General features: G+C 40.7%; 1 protein-coding gene across 3 annotated transcripts in view; it reads right to left on the bottom strand.

Moving 5' to 3' along the window:
- SLC7A2 (solute carrier family 7 member 2) overlaps nt 1–16,276 on the bottom strand; it is a 62,179-nt gene that overhangs the window by 27,276 nt on the left and 18,627 nt on the right. The window contains exon 1 of one of the 3 annotated variants that reach the window (XM_066632988.1): nt 4,399–4,417. The exons of the other annotated variants lie outside the window; for them this stretch is intronic. The gene's annotated coding sequence lies outside the window, so the exon portion shown is untranslated. Of the gene's footprint in view, nt 1–4,398; nt 4,418–16,276 lie in introns of those variants that run through there. 3 annotated transcript variants of the gene reach the window in all.

Below are 16,276 nucleotides of genomic sequence, written 5' to 3' on the forward strand. Positions count from 1 at the left end.
GAATAAAATGCAATACTTATTATAGAGTTCAAAGAGCTTAGATCAAAAATGTGCATGATTAGGGTGCAAATGGGGGACATTTGTGAACCTTTTTGTAGGGTTCCCTTTTATCCACTGTTTCCATATCCATGGGGCGGGAAACGTATCCCACCCAGATATGGGCGGAATACCAGTGTAAATATATCTTTTGAAAATTTCACTCTCTGCAACATTGAGTCAAAGGCCTGTGGTACCTTATTTTCTTAGAATGCACATTTTCAAGACTGAAAACAGCAATCATCTAATCCAGTAGTTCCCAAACTGTGGGTTGAGACCCAATGGTGGGTCGCAACCTGGTTTGGTGGGTCACCAAAGGGTGATGCAAACATCAGATAACTAATTGCCTGAAGTCCTGAAGCCATTCAAAAATCAGATACGTAACTGTCCTGCAAGGAGCTAAGCTCCTGCAGTTTGCAAGCATGTGTAAATATAAAGAGATAAATATTTGAGGGTCTTTCTTTCTGGATATTATTACCTATAAATAAATAAATAATTCTTCCTAGATCGCCTTTTTTAAAAAGTCTGGTAAACCTAGGTGGGTGCTGATAGAGTGTTGTTTTAAAAAGTGAGTCCTGGAGCTGAAAGGTTTGGCAACCACTGATCTAATCAGCACACTACTTCAACTTCCCATTTTAAGACATGTCTTTGTTCAAAATGTATTTCAGGGTATTGAATTTAGCTAATCTGCACTTCGACCACTCCGGTATTTATATAGTTTGACTGTGAAGACCTAAATTCAGATTCTGCCAATGTTGACAGTTCTCGTCCCCTAGGGTCAGGTTTCTGGAAAACCTAGAGAATACTAAATTAGCAGATATCAAAACATTGAGCCTATGGGAAAAATGGTGGTAGGCTCCAGGGGACCTGCTTCACCATATACTCTATGAACTTTATGAATCTGAATCATAACTTGAAGTCTGGGGGGTTAGGTATAGCAAGGGCTCATCAACATCTCCAACATATGATGCTTCTTCCTTTGTGCTAGCCATTCCTCAATTCATTGAAGGTTGTAGGCCCAACAAAAAGACCTCAGACTTCAGCAGTGAAGAGGTGGTTGCTTCCCCTGTCCTCCTCCTCCGTCTCTTGGTTCCTACCCTGTGTTCTCCCCTGAGCAGCCCTCCGGTAGCCTTCTACAGAACTCTCACCATTGGTTTCTCATCACTGCCAGGGTTGTGAAAGTTCAGCTCGAATCCCTGACTTGTCCAAGATGGTGGGGCATGTCTGGAAGGGGACACAAATGTCCACTGTTGAGATGATTCTCAACACCAATGCATGTTTGATGCAGAAAATTGACTGAATTCAGATCACTTTCTACAAAAACGAGGAGTATAATTGGCTAGATGCAATTACTGCAACCCTCTCCCCCATCACCCATATATACAGGCATCTCTTCCTCTTCCCCCTCCATGGCACCAAACTACTGCTTCCTGCTCATGAGGAAGCCACTGTCTCTTCTCCTCCTTTCACAACCTCTGCTGCCCCCACCTGCCTAATCAAAGCTGCACTGAGCCCACCTCTGCCCCAAGTGCACCAGCACAGTATTTGCTGATAACAAGAACAAAGTTAGGTAATGAGAAGTAGGTAGCAATTCTGTCCCTCACAGATAAGCGAATATTCACATATAAAGAGAACTGACTCTATCTTATAAAAGTCTCCCTATATATCCTTGAATTGTGCAACCTTTTCATTCTCTCTGTGACAATCTTAAGCTTTTGCCTATGAGCATGTGTACTTTCCTAGACAGCAAACTCATTCACAAAATCCAAAATTATCCAAATTTCTTCTGGTTGAAAAGGAGATTGATGGGCATCCTCAGCTTCTGCTGAAACACAGAGAGAGTTTGACTATATTTGTTCCTTCTTTTCTATATGCCATCAAGAACCTCAGGATATGCTCATTCAATTCCTTCTAAAATTGAATATTTTACTAAAAATAGTAAAAATTTTACTAAAAATTTTATTTTTAGTAAAAATATTATTTTTACTAAATAATATTATTTAATTAGTACTAAATATAATTATTATTACTGGCATTAAATATATAAATAATATTTAATAATTTAAATATTATTAATTTAAATTTAAATTAATTAGTTATTTAAATTATAATTTAAATAACTAAATAATAATAATAATTATTATTATTATTATTATGGCACTAAAATATTATTATTATTACTGCACAGGAGATAGTTATGCACTCACAATCTGAAGATTTCCACTGTGCCATAAGACAAAGAGGGTATAGAGGCATAGTTTGAATTTTGCAAATCAGAACAGTGGTTCCCAAATGTACCACTGCTGCGACGCCCTCAGAACCCAGAAGTAAGCAGCAGTGAAGTGAAATGTGTCATGCAACGAAATCACCACCACTCACTTCCAGGTTCAGAGGCCAAATGGGAGCCTCAAAATAGCAGTTGGGTGGGAAGGCTTTTGCCAGCATGCTGTTTTTGCACACTGCAGCTCTGACCGCCGTGCTGAGCCTCTGGTCAACATTTGGAGGCTCATTCCTCTGTCCCGTTGCCAAGCAGTGGGGGTTCCACAATGCTCCACTGAATGCCTCATGACACCCCTGGGAACTTTGGGAACTGCTATCCTAGAATTTCACAAATGTTTTTAAATACTCTAACTCAAATGTTTCCTTAAATCCAACTGAAGTTTCTGTGGTACTTCAAAAAGTTTTAAATAACCAAGATCATCCAGGAACTTCATTGCATTGTTGCAGTTTTTTGTTTTTTTTAAATAAGCCTTGGGTCACTTGTTAAAATAATCCACAGTGATCAGGGTATTTTCATTGGCAGCCTCTGTCTCAGGCATGGATGGGCCCAAGCATGCAGCCTGCAACATGCTCTTTTGGTGTGCCCACAATATACTGCTGCAGTTCACTGGAAAGAAGAACAGAGGCTGCATAGACAAACTCCACTTGTGAAGCAATTCTTGCTGCTTGGCAAAGTTTATGTAGGCACATTGCCATAAAGATCACACAAAAGTTCCTAAACAGACAAATCCTCTTGATTCTCAGCCACTGACTGCAATACTTAACAGTCCAATTCCATCCGTTGTTCAACCACTTAAACTAGCCAGTCCCCACAGAGTAATTTGCAACTGGGCTTCCAGATCAGCTTTGACCATACATAGTTACTTGTAGACTTCCAACAAAGCCTGGAAAACCACCAAATGCAGCTGATGCAGAACCAGAAGTATTCATGTTAAGCCTTGCCTCTTTAAGCAGACACTCCAGGTACTGCATTAGCTGCATTTTGGAGGATTCCAGGTTGCCTAGCCTTGCTGCTGGGGCACTTTGATTTCTTTCTGAAGTTCTATTACTTGATTAATCTTGGCTCACTCAGCAGCTCAAAGTTTCTCTCCAAGGAAACAATAACCCACTTCTAACAATTTGCAGTGCTTCCCACCTCTCCAAGTGGCAAGAAGTCCATGGGCAACACGGACGGGTTCCTTTGAATGAGACTACACTGGAGATTTGAGTAGCCTTTTGTAATATTTGTTTAGCCTGGACCCTAAATTTAACAGCAGCAAAAGGTTCTTGGCTGTCTCAAGCCAAGCTCAACAAACAACTATTTGCCCCTTTCCCAAAGTTCCCATTCTGAAGGCTGGGGCCACCAAGGAACATGAAGCGTCTTTTCCCAATTCCCTAATGCCTGTCCCCAAATCAGATGACACTTTAAACAAAGTCACAATTATAGACTCATTCACAGTCAATCAACACAATCCAAGCTCATAACATAATACATCCAGGTTCTGGTCATGTTCTGGTCATGCTGAGAACCTACACTGCAAGTTTCAGCAGCATCATTTGCATTCCGTACAATGACCAATATTGTTCACTAAGGCAGTTCTGGCACAGTTATTAGGCCAAACAGTAAAGCATCTTCTGCACAAATTCTCATTACCAAAATGTCTGTGCTAACTTAATATATCAATTTATAACACAGTATCATTTTTTAATTAAAGTTTTTAAGAACTTTTATATTGAACCAAAAAAAAGGGATTCACAAAGCAAAATACAAACTTTTTTCAAAAATGAACAAATGAAAAAGAGTAGCTTCCTAAAATCTGTGGGAGTTTTGCTATCAGCTTCACTAGGAGGTTCATTGTCATCACAAAAGAGCTCTATTTCATATCCTGAAAATAAATACCTGCAAAGAAACAGCATTTGTAACAGTAATTATGGCATGATACCAACAGTAATACCAACTGAGCAATTAGCACAAATCAAACTAAAAATACACTTTTTCTCTTTATAGCCATCCTCATGTGTAATACAACTAATTTATGTTTCAGATTTTAAAATCTGCACTTTGGTACACACTATATGAAATATAACAAAACTATCACTCACCAATTTTCTCAAGAAGTTTTTAAATATTCAGATTTTCTTTGATTTTAGGTTATAAAAGATCTTGTAAGTACAGTACTGCCCAGATCTTTATGACGATTTTTTTCTAAAACAATCACAGCAGCATACTTATCTCTGTCGATGAATGCAAGTACGGCCAGCTTAAAGACAAGCTCACAGAAATATTTAACTGGAGGCAGTTTCAGGTCTACAGAGGAGAAGGATTAATCCTTTTCCGTAGCCAAAATACTAGGAGCTATATAACCACCAAGACTAGTAATTTAATCTGGCTTTCTACATATCCAAAACTGTTAAGAGACCTACTACTATATATCATCCTCCAAATTCCAGATGTTCTTAAGCAAGTTGAAGCAGCTACTTATAATTCTGTAGCTGTGCTGTCTAGCTCCACCTCACAACAGTAATTTTTTTTTAAGCAGTCTGTGGGAGGAACTATCCTTTTAAAGGCACAGGTCTTAAATAAACCCTTGCACAAGTTCAATAAGTCTATTTGAAAAGGGAAAAAATTCAAACACATAGAAAAGTTTCACAAGGAGAGGAATACGCAGGGGAGAACACTGAACTTTAAAGTTAAGTTAGTCTTACTAAAAACTGTAAGCTTTTAGTAAAAAGTTTTGAAAGCTGAAAGTTTTGAGTGATGTGAAGGAATAATAGTACATGGCAAGCAATTTATCCAACACAAAGAGGACAAAACACCACTCAGAGGCCAACAACCAGTAACAATTACCTGCCTTTTTTCTAACTGGTCCAGTGAATCCAACCTTTTGTATACTACTTGGATCAAGCACATTTTAGGATTATTTTGTTAACTACTTTCTCACTTCATGAAACTGGACTCTCAATAGGAAGGTTCATGAAGGCAAATTGCAAAACAGCTGAAACATGGCACAAGAGGACAACATGAATAGCAGAGGGCAAGTGGCTAAACTTACCATTCCTGTACAACACGAAACCGTCCTTGGGAGGACCCCAATGTGAATCCAGTTACAGAAGATGCATTTTTTAAATCACTATGAAATCACTAGTGAGTTTTCAAACTTTTTCAACTGGCGGCTCCCTTGACCTACTGGGCCATTGGCCACAGCTCCCCATTAGGGCTACAATCCTATACATTGCATAGGGTTGTTGGTTTTTATTTTTATTTTTGTGAAGATTCCATAGCTTCCCTGGCTGGTTTCCATGGCTCCCCAGGGAGCCACAGCTCACAATTTGGGAACCACTGTACTAAACTGATTTTCTCTTTTAAGACTTCCAACACTATACACTTCCCTGAAACCTAACCAGAAAGTAATGGCCACGTTTGTTATGCGGTATAGGCAGCCATTTTGCAATTACATTCTGGACATCCTTAAGTTTTACATATTTCACTAAAGCTACATTTACTTCCCATTACCAAAAAGACAGAGCCTGTGACAAGCACCCATATGAGCATCCAGCATTAGATGTCAGAGATTTTGGAATGTTAACATTGTGAGCTTCCTTAAATCAAGAACACTTAAGTTCTCATATGTGAAATGTACTTCCCTTCAACACAGCAGTGACATGAAGTTCCCATTGCAACCCTAGAGGACAGGATTTGGCAGAAAGCATTTCCTCTTGTGGCCCTGCAGACACAAATTGTCCCTGGGACCACACTAAGGCAAGAAATGGGATCAGTCCATTGTGCCTACGTAACTGCCTGTGCTTCAGTAGTGAAAAGAGCAGTTCTGTACTCCATGCCCCAGTTCTAGCAAAAACAGACATATATGAAAATTAATGGTAATGGGTGAGCACAGGCCCACCCACACTTCTGCCCATAGGGAGAACATCCTCACTCGTTTAGGGTTGTGGTCTAGCAACAGCAGATGATAATGCTGCTCCGTAAACAAAATCTCTGTAAGTCTGACGTAACTGGACAGAGAACTACAGCCCAAGCAAAAGTGATTTACATTTTTTCAATTCTGGTAGAAAAGTAACAATGATAATGTATGGTGCTGGCAACTATGAATGGTGCATATGCACTGAAATAGTCAATAGTCCTATGCCTTGCAGTCTATTCAAAAGACTCAGAATTAATTTTTATACCACCCTTCCTCTAAAAATCTCAAGGTGGTGTACAGTTCCTTCCCTCCTTATGTCCTTACAACAACCCTGTGAGGTAGGTGAGATTGAGAGATAATGACTGGCCCAAGGTCACCCAGGAAGCTTCATGGCTAATTTGCACTGGGATCTTCCAAATCTAAGTCCAACTCCCAAACCACTACATCATCCTGGCTCTCTCAGAATTGGCATCCTGATCCTTGCCCAATTGCCATTTATGCATTTATTAAAAGGAAAAGCTGTCATACACATGCTTTCCACAACAACTGGTTTTGCTGCTTAAAGCATTGTGCTTTTTGGACACCATTTAAAAACTAAAGCACAAAATAGCTCCACTAATAATTTTGTCTGAAACTTCTACAGATAAATATTAACCCATTCTGTCAAATGCCACCAGTTCCCACATAATGTTATGGATTTAACTTGTAAAAGGGAAACACAATTTTTCCAGAAATTAATCATACACACCCGTCCACCCACCCTGCTCAAAGTGGTATTGGTTTCACCAATCTTTTTTATATGTGACTATTTCACATATACAATATTTCAACGTTGTTTATAAATTTTGTTGCATGTAGATAAATGTACCTCTACCTTAAGTACGCCAAGATACCTCGTTGTAGTACAATCCAAATATTATGGAAGAGTTGTCTTAGACCAGCCACTGTATGTATTCCTGCACATACATGGGGAGGGTATTAGAACCATGTTATCTACATATATGAGTACCAACAAGGACACTATTTACAGAAAGTATTATTCCTTTGGAAATCCTTTATCATTGTTTCTCAAACTGAGGGTTGGGACCTACTAGGTGGGTCACGAGCCAATTTCAGGTCCCCATTCATTTCATTATTTTATTTTTAATATATTAGACTTGATGCTACCTTGGTATGTTACTGCATTTGAAGAAATGTTACAGATCTGTACTTTTAACAGCTTTGGTTAAAAGTACTTTTAACTGGCTACTATATATATGCTTTTAACAATGTTGAGTAAATGGGTAAGTTTGGGTAGGGTTGCAGCCTAGGATTGTTAAAAATTTTCCTGCTTGATGATGTCACTTCTGGTCATGACATCACTTCCGGTGGGCTCTGACAGATTCTCATTCTAAAAAGTGGGTCCCAGTGCTAAAAGTCTGAGAACCATTACTGTCATATTGCCAAAGTTTAAAAGGAAATAGTAGGCAATTTTTCTGCAGGTCTTCAGTTATGGTGAATGGACTAGTGAGCTGACCATTCAGGCCTAGTATAACTCTTAGGTTGTCCAATGTCTGCACTGGACAAAGAATATCATAATAGGGTCAAAGAAGATGAGAAGGTCATAGTTGGGATAAAGGAGATTTCCCAGGTTTACAAGCAGAGACTAGGCAAGGCAAGACAAAACCATGACCAATGGAGAACCACATCTTTAAAAGCCTGATTGTTCCTCCACTTATCTTGTTTCAGTCCATCTTACAACTAGCTTAGGAGAAAACATACACGTTTCTTAGCTATCACACGTCAGTTAACTAACACAGAGATCATTACCAGACCAGAAAAATTACTATTTAGAGGTGACAATGAGAATACTAGATTCTCTAGTTTTTAGAAAATACATGGTATTGTATATGAATGTAAATAGGCCAGGCTCCCATTAACGCACACTGAAGAGCTCAGAAAGAAACAAACCTGGACTTGTTACTGTTATGTATGCAAGTTTAATGTATAAGTTATGCAGGATTGAAATCCTGCATAACCGATTGGCCCAGTCTTATGGTTGGCCAATCAGAAGGTGGATCGAGATCCTACCCATCCAACTGGCCCTCTAGTTTGAGTCTGATTCAAAAGCACCAGTTGTGGGGAATCTGGGTGGAGCTAAGGTGTATAAAGCAAGGGCTGTTTGCCTTGTATTTTCATTGCTAGGTTCTAAAGATGAAATAAATGTGTTAACCTGTTATCTCTTGGCCTTCATTTATTCTCATGAATCCACTATTTAACTGTTATCAAGGTTGCAATCCTAAGTCTCATTATTTGGAAGTAAGCCCCTTTCAACTAAGTGCTGTGATCTTTGAAAGGATGCACACATGACTCACAACCAAATAGTACTGTGAATCACTGAAGTGATTCAACACTCACTTACATTAAGAAACAAGTTGTACAACTGAAATTTAAGCCCTTCTACTTACTTGCTGTGTCAAACTGCTTTTAATCAGTAACACTGTTTTACCTTTCACCTAGGGGTTACTGAGTTTCCACGTCAGTCTCTTATAAAAGTCACACAAATATGTTCTATTTCTACTTTAGCCTCATTTGCTTCCCCCCCCCCCATTTAAAGAAGTCCCTGACAAGTCAGAAGGCCATGATCTATTCTCCCAAACCACTTACACCACCATTAACTGATCATGAGGCAATCATGCACTTAATCTGCAAGTCTATTTTTATGTTCCTTCTGGTACAAAAGGTGAGGCAACCCCATGTATTCTTTAGCTTTCCACACTACCGTGTTACTTCTAATTTTTCCTTCATATCTTTTGTCACATGAGATAGGTACAGTGTCCTCTCTATCATACTATATAGTAAGAATATACAGGTGAGCGTTGCTTAGCAACATTCCAACCAGCAATGGCCTGCATATGCAACGGTCACCGCTGGTCCCTGTTCACCCCTCCCAGTGTCTGAAGCCAAGGGGAGCTATGCTCCCCTCATCTGCAGAGGCTTTTGTGAGCCCCGAAGAGGCAGTAAGGAGGCTTCGCTTACTGTCAAGGCTTGCTTGGCAACGGGAGTGCGTGATCCACATCCTTGTCACTAAGCGACACACAACTGTACAAAATAAAGCTTTGCTTCAGCAAAAGTCAAAGGAGAGTCATGCAGCATTTTAAAGATTATGATACTGTGCTCTATAATAAGACTTGAGTCCACTTTATCAGACACTATTTCACTATGGAATTGAGCATGTGTACATTACAAGAAGACTTTTATTAGCTATGACAAGTTCAACAGGGAGCCACACCAATCCTAACCTCCATCCTGTAGAGCAGTGTTTCTCAAACTGTGGGTTGGGACCCACTAGGTGGGTCGCGAGCCAATTTCAGTTGGGTCCCCATCCATTTCAATATTTTATTTTTAATATATTAGACTTGATGCTGCCATGATATGTGACAGCATTTGGTGAAATGTTACAGAACTATACTTTTAACAAGCTACTATGTATATTCTTTTAATAATGATAGTAAATGTACTGACTCCTGGGTAAGTGTGGGTAGGATTGCTAAAATTTTCCTGCTTGATGATGTAACTTCCAGTCATGACATCACTTCCGGTGGGTCCTGACAAATTCTCATTCTAAAAAAGTGGGTCCCGGTGCTAAACGTACAAAAACCACTGCTGTAGAGGGATGCAGCCGCGCAAGAATGGCTTCCACTGCATGCTATTTAGGAAAGGAGGCCACCAACAGGCACTTCAAGGTAAGGGAACATTTGTTTCCTTGCCTTGGATAAGCACCAGCACCTGCAATGGGGCTACTCAGGTTTGCACCAGCAAAATAACTGGCACAAATCTAAGTAGCCCCATGTTAGGAAATCAGACCCAGAAAGGAGGATAGGACATAGCGGAGGCCTCTACCACAGTTCCCACTCCCTCCTGGGACTGAGCCACTGCCCTTCCATCCCCTCCCCACCTCCATTCCATCCTCTCTTCACTGGCCCGCAGAGACCTTACCTTCTCTAGTGGGCGCAGGCCTTCATCGGGGCTGGCAGACCAGCACAGGCCTTTGCATCGGTTCAACAGGCCTCCGCACTGCCACAACATGCCTTACAGCATATCTGCAACAGCACGTGTGTCCGTCCCACTGGCAAAGATAGGCATAGGATTGTGCCATCAGGGGGCACAGGACTGCTTAGCCTTAGTATGATTTTAATTTTACTTTTTTAATTAATTGCAATTAAATTTAACCCCAATTGAAACAGACATTAATTGCAATTACAGTTCCTGGATTGTGTTTCTTATGTATGTCTTGACCATAAAATTACAGGCATTCATGTGTCTCCCAGTTGCTGCATACACATCTTTTTTTAAATCAAGATTTTGCAGCCTCTAGTGAATGAAAACCTACTACAGTGTTGAGGATTTATAACACACTGTTTTTAGTATCAGATCACAATTAATTCTGAAACTACCATAGATCCAGTGAAATAACTCTTTAGCAGAATGTTAATCTTTGACATTAAAAAGTTGACAGTCAACCTATCCCTGCACATTTAATGCATAATATCCCCCTTCAAGATAATATAAAATCCTCACTCAGAAGAAACACTTATTTATAACCGAGGCAACTAAAGCCAGAGAGTTCCATTTTCAAGAAGCATACTTTACTTTAAATAGCACTTAATGTATCAGTAACAGGGTATGAAATACTTGCCCCCACCTTCCCTCTTCTTCCCCCAACCCCAAAAAGCATATTTACTGAAAGTCCAAGTTTCTCAACAAGGATGTGAACGTGAAAATAAGAAGTTGATGAAGTTGTCACTCATTTTAACCAGCTTGCACAGTTATTTGTGGCCACAGTTTTAAAGTGTTGCACCTTGTGAAATACATTGGGAACTTGATCAGAGATTTTAAGACTGACCACGTAATGGCTGTGTCGGATGACCTTCTGTTAACCCAAGCATATGTTGCAACTTTCTCCACTGCTTGAAGTATGTACTATGCAGGGTATAGAGTGCCTGTCCAGGGCAGCGAGCACAGGGCCACGCACTTTGCATTCAACACAACAGTCTGTTCCACTACTGAACCAGTCTTACCATCAAGAATTTCTCCAACTGGAATCTCCTCTCTTGAGGTTTGTACCCATTTGATCTAGTTCCACCTCAGAGGCAGTTGAGAAGCAAATTTGTTTCTTCTTCCATATGACAGCCCTTCAGGTATTTGAAGAGCATATCATATCCCTTCTCAGCCTTCTCTTCTCCAGGCTAAACGTATCAAGTTCCCTCAACCTTTCCTCATAGGGTTTGTTCTCTAGCCCACTGATCGTCATCATCACTCTTCTCTTCAGGTGGCCCTTCCAAAAATGTTTTGTTGTTTTAAGGTTTATGCTGAAAGAATGTTTTTGTCTGAAAGAAAAGTGTAATTATACACCCAACAGAAATATATCTCTTAAGAGTGACACTGATTAGATCACGTTCCTTGCTATCTTGGTAATAACTTGGTAGGCTTGTTCTGTACTAAAGGAAGTGACTGTACTATTGAATTAAGCAAAACAGAAAGTGCATGCTCTGCCCCAACAAAACTCCTCAAAATAATAAAAAAATGTAATTGCAACCTACTTCCAGGTCATGATCGCAAAACCAGAAGCGGGTTGCAATTGCATTTTTTTTAATTATTTTGAGGTGCAGGGAGCCTTGCACAAGGCTCTGCAGGACTCCACATACTCCCAGGAGGCTGCTGTGGGCAGGGGTAAGTTTTAAAAAGCCCCTATGAGCCCAGCAGAGACATAATCCTGCAGATTGCTTTGTTGCCTTCCCCCTTCCCGGCCCCTTAAGGTGCCAGAGGCACTCATTCTCATGCTGGTGGGTCACGACCAACCAGTTTGAGGATCACTGCCTTAAACACATTTCCTTACTTCATTTGTACGTATATCAACTCTTGCTGATTCACAAAAATAACCCTCTATATACAGTCATTTAAATGTTGCAAGTGGGGATACGCTAATCAAGAATTCGCATCCCTCTCTATTTTTCTGTTCCAAGAAAACCAGAGGCAGCAACAGAATGTAATTGTTCTGCAATTGTTTCAAAAATTTTAATCCCATTAAATGATCCAAGCTCTAGTCACTTAGAATCTCTTGGCCATGATGATTAGACTTCTGTGAGATGCAGCCTGCTTTCTTCATAGTTTTTTTAATATATAAACAGAAAAGAAGCAACTCTTCCTGTTGCCTCCCCAGAGTTTAATGATGCAGACGTCTGCTGTTTTTTGAATGGCTAGCTAGCAACTGACTTTTTTTCCCTTAAAGGTAGCTATGCATATAGCCTAACCTGCTGGAGGCAAGTGATCCTAATGCCTCCCCAGAAACTGATGACACAAGCGTTGTCTTTTTTCTTACTGAACAAATGGAAGTAACTCTTCCTGGTGCCTTTCCTTGCCAGTGTTTAAGCACATAGGCATTCCCAACTATTTTGTCCCTTGAAAGCCACCATACTGACTGGGATGACCGGCAGCTCTCCTAATCCCTCCATATGTGTGTGTTGCTTTACAGACTGAGCTGAGAAGAGTGAAGCAACTTCAGAAAGGAAAAGGGTACATTTTAAAAACACATTGGGGTCCTTTCTCTTCTTCCTGGGTTAGGTGAGGATCTGCCTCCCTTGCCTACCCTGACTGCACATCACTGTTCTGTGCGGTTCTGAATGTTCCCCTGGCCCTCAAGCAGATTTGGTGGGGGCACAGTGGGCTACAAGGAAAGAATGGATTGGGAAAGCCCTGTTGCCCAAGTGGAATTATATTCATGCTTCTTTTGATCTAGCCTAGCAGTATTTACCTCCATGTAAATGTGCACAGAATTGCAGTCTTGGTCTTTATCCTATTCTATGTATATCCAATCCTAATTAGCTTCCTTGGCTCCCATCTTTAAAAAAAATCCTTGGAATGAAAAGCTTTGCTTTTACCTAAAAACAGTTACATTTAAAACTGCAAAAGATTGTAAACTTGTATCTCAACTCAACAAACCTTTATTAAGCATAAACTTGTATCCAACACTAGTGTTCTGTCCAGGGCAACCCTTTAACAACAAAGCTGGGGTTTTTTGTAGACTCTCTCTCTCTCTCTCTCTCACACACACACACACACACACACGCACACACACCTCTGATGAAAATAAAACAGTCTATCTAATAAATTGGCATGATTAGTCTTAGCACAAACCTACTACGCAGGAGACCAGGTAGGCAGTTTGTAAAGCCAATACTGTAAGGCAGTAGCCTTCAATCTTTTTTGTGCCACAACCCCAATAAATACATAAATAAAGTATGAGACTAGGGACCCACCATCAATCCCACCCCCTTTCCAGGACCCTATTTGCCCACCCTGTCCCCATTGCCACCTACTCCCCATCCCTGTTACACCCTTCACTGTAACCAAATATTCTTACTAGAGAGAGCAGAAAGAGTTACCATGAAGCCTGACACTAGCAAAATTTATTTTAGCATAATTACTAAGAACCTGAGAAGGACTGGGACACAATTCTGACACCTGGAGGGGTACACCAGATGTTTCCCCCTTTACCTGGTGGTACTCTAGTCCACCTTTTTCATTCCTATAAATTGCTGCAACCCCATAACAAAGGCTTCACAACCCCAGAGTGAAGAAGAAGAAGAAGAATAAATAATAAATAATAATAATAATAATAATTTTATTTTTATCCCGCCTTTCTCCCCAAAGGGACTCAAGGCGGCTTACAACATATAAAAACAGAATTTAAAAACAAATAAAAACATATTAACACTGCTGCAAGGTAGGGGGGTGTGTGTGTGTGTGTGTGTGTGCACACACACACCTATATATATATATATATATATATATATATATATATATATACACACACACACACACACATTCATAATATATATAGGTATATATATTCATAATTAATATAATAATATGCTAATTGGGTAAGAGGCACTTTTTCAAGTGGGTGCTCCTTTTTTTAGCAGGGGGAGAGTAACTGGCCCACCTCACCCCAGCACTGTCTGTTCTAGTGGCTGTCTGCTGGCATCTTTTCCTTGGCATCTTTTTAGATTGTGAGCCCTTTTGGGACAGGGAGCCATTTAGTTATTTGATTTTTCTCTGTAAACCGCTTTGTGAACTTTTAGTTGAAAAGCGGTATATAAATACTGTTAATAATAATATATATATATATATATATATATATATATATATATATATATATATATATATATATATATATATATATATAGTGTGTGTGTGTGTGTATATATATATATATATAGTGTGTGTGTGTGTATATATATATTGTATTGGCAACCTTCAGTCTCGAAAGACTATGGTATCGCGCTCTGAAAGGTGGTTCTGGCACAGCGTCTAGTGTGGCTGAAAAGGCCAATCCGGGAGTGACAATCCCTTCCACACCGGGAGCAAGTGCAGTCTGTCCCTGCTCTGTCTCCCTGGCTATGGGCCTTCCTTCTTTGCCTCTTAGCCTCAGACTGTTGGCAAAGTGTCTCTTCAAACTGGGAAAGGCCATGCTGCACAGCCTGCCTCCAAGCGGGCCGCTCAGAGGCCAGGGTTTCCCACTTGTTGAGGTCCATCCCTAAGGCCTTCAGATCCCTCTTGCAGATGTCCTTGTATCGCAGCTGTGGTCTACCTGTAGGGCGCTTTCCTTGCACGAGTTCTCCATAGAGGAGATCCTTTGGGATCCGTCCATCATCCATTCTCACGACATGACCAAGCCAACGCAGGCGTCTCTGTTTCAGCAGTGAATACATGCTAGGGATTCCAGCACGTTCCAGGACTGTGTTGTTTGGAACTTTGTCCTGCCAGGTGATGCCGAGGATGCGTCGGAGGCAGCGCATGTGGAAAGCGCTCAGTTTCCTCTCCTGTTGTGAGCGAAGAGTCCATGACTCGCTGCAGTACAGAAGTGTACTCAGGACGCAAGCTCTGTAGACCTGGATCTTGGTATGTTCCGTCAGCTTCTTGTTGGACCAGACTCTCTTTGTGAGTCTGGAAAACGTGGTAGCTGCTTTACCGATGCGCTTGTGTATACACACAAGTATACACTAGTGTATACACACACACACACTATATATATATATATATATATAGTGTGTGTGTGTGTATACACACACACACACACATAATATATATAGGTATATATATTCAATATATTCATAATTAAAAAAAGAAAACTGAAGGCCCTAGTAATGGGAAAGCAGCATAATTATGAAGGAAAGCACAAGACTTCAGGTGGAACTAGTTGTACAAAAGCTTGAGCCTTTGTAATCAGGTAGAAGATTGTGCATTAAAATACCAGGAAATGGAATGCAAACAGTGACACATACATGGAAGCACCACCCTTACACATACATGCACAGCTGATCCATGACAAGACTGTAAGGCTAAATTTACTTCAACTACCCCACCTACCCCAAGGAAATTCTAGAAAGAGTGCAATTTGATGCTAGGAAGGCTGGAGCGTCTGGTGAGAATCAGGTCGAGCTGGTGCCAGTGCTTTGATCTTGGGTGTCTCCAAGAGACTCTATGTTGGGGCTTCATGTTGAAGAACGTGTTGCTGACACAGAGACTGTGATGACAGCAAAACTCTAGCAGGCGTTGGCCATTTTTGTTCACCTTCCCAGTGCCAAACCGACCTAAGCATGTGGGCCACGAACTGTTATCAGTACCAACTCTAGCACTGAAATCGCCGAGGATGAACAATGGCTCTTTTACGAGGATCTTCTTGATAGTGGTGGCCAGGTCATCGTAGAATTTGTCTTTGGCTTCCGCTGGAGACGACAGAGTCAGTGCATAAGCACTGATGAGAGTGACAGGTCCTGCTGATGACAGGAGCTGCAGGGACAAAATTCTTTCACTTCCCACAGTAGGTGGGATGATGGATTCCAGCAGAGTATTTCTGACTGCAAAGCCAACGCCATGTTCCCTGGTTTCGTTTGGTGGTTTTCCCTGCCAGAAAAATGAGAAATTTCTCTCCTTGACAGATACGGAATCTGGCAGCCTCTTCTCTTGAAGGGCGACGATGTCCATCTGCAGTCTGCTCAGCTCCATGTCGATGACAG

Source organism: Tiliqua scincoides, chromosome 6, assembly GCF_035046505.1.
Source record: "Tiliqua scincoides isolate rTilSci1 chromosome 6, rTilSci1.hap2, whole genome shotgun sequence".
Lineage (NCBI taxonomy): Eukaryota > Metazoa > Chordata > Lepidosauria > Squamata > Scincidae > Tiliqua > Tiliqua scincoides.